At 44.1% G+C, this 1,432-nt stretch overlaps 1 pseudogene; it reads left to right on the top strand.

The window, feature by feature from the left end:
* Positions 1–742: 742 nt before the first annotated feature.
* Positions 743–1,207, top strand: LOC110304005 (protein EOLA1 pseudogene; annotated as a pseudogene).
* Positions 1,208–1,432: the final 225 nt, after the last annotated feature.

Genomic DNA, 1,432 nt, shown 5'->3' with positions numbered 1-1,432 from the left:
ACGTTGATGGATTTCCGTATATTGAACCATCCCTGCATCCCTGGGATGAAACCTACTTGGTCAGGATGGATGATTGTTTTGATGTGTTCTTGGATTCGGTTAGCAAGAACTTTATTGAGGATTTTTGCATCGATATTCATAAGGGAAATTGGTCTGAAGTTCTCTCTTTGTTAGGTCTTTTTGTGGTTTAGGTATCAGAGTAATTGTGGCTTCATAGAATGAGTTGAGTAGAGTACCTTCCATTTCTATTTTGTGGAATAGTTTGTGAAGAACTGGAAGTAGGTCTTCTTTGAAGGTCTGATAGAACTCTGCACTAAACCCATCTGGTCCTGGGCTTTTTTTGGTTGGGAGACTATTAATGACTGCTTCTATTTCTTTAGGGGATATAGGACTGTTTAGATCATTAACCTGATCTTGATTTAGCTTTGCTACCTGGTATCTGTCTAGAAACTTGTCCATTTCATCCAGGTTTTCCAGTTTTGTTGAGTATAGCCTTTTGTAGAAGGATCTGATGGTGTTTTGGATTTCTTCAGGATCTGTTGTTATGTTTCCCTTTTCATTTCTGATTTTGTTAATTAGGATGCTTTCCCTGTGCCCTCTAGTGAGCTTTCCTTTCTTTAGAGCAGACATTATCCACCCATTCTCAGGAGCCTTTGGTACTGACGGCCTTCTGGGAACCCTGGAAGACAGAGGACTGGGTGTAAACTGGAGTCTGCCGCGTGGCCCAGAGACTCTGAGGAAAATGAAGTTTCCCTGCTTATCTTTCTGTCAGCCCTACACTGGTTTAATCTTAAATGGAGTCAAGACTCTTGACTGTCCCCTTTTGAGCAGCCTTCAGAAATATACCATTGCCATCCACATTGCTCACAAGGACTGGGAAGATGATGCATAGCAGGAAGTGTTGATGGAGAGGTTGGGGATGACCTGGACACAGATTTAGACATTACTACAGGCAGGAGAAAAATACAGCAGAGGGGTGATAGCTGGACTTATTGACATTGGAGAGACTTTTCAGTGTGCAGAAACCTTAGCTTCTGAGGAGGCTGTGGAACTGGAAACTTAAGCTGTGCTAACCAACCTGCAGCTGAAGTACCTGACTCAAGTTTCAAACACCAGGTGGTTACTGGAGCCCATACCCAGGAAAGGGGCAAAGGATATATTCCAGGTAGACATCCCAGCGCACTTGATCCCACTGGAGAAAGAATGAATGCTCTGGAAAACAACTGAAGAATGGCTCTGCCAGTAGATCATCAGAGTGTGCACCTCCAAATCTCAATCTGGGTGACTCGAATCCACTCCTACAGAGCACAGCTCATTAGGTGGGTGCTGTTTCCAGACTGCTCTGCCCTCATGAAAAGGATGGCAGTAAACACATCCCTCATGCTGTGGCTCTGCCAACAGAAGTACAGAGCCTTGGGAACTTTGGCCTTTA

Source organism: Mus caroli, unplaced genomic scaffold (assembly GCF_978045245.1).
Source record: "Mus caroli unplaced genomic scaffold, Mus_caroli_1 scaffold_9, whole genome shotgun sequence".
In the NCBI taxonomy this organism is placed as follows: domain Eukaryota; kingdom Metazoa; phylum Chordata; class Mammalia; order Rodentia; family Muridae; genus Mus; species Mus caroli.
This window is presented reverse-complemented; position numbering and strand designations above follow the sequence as displayed.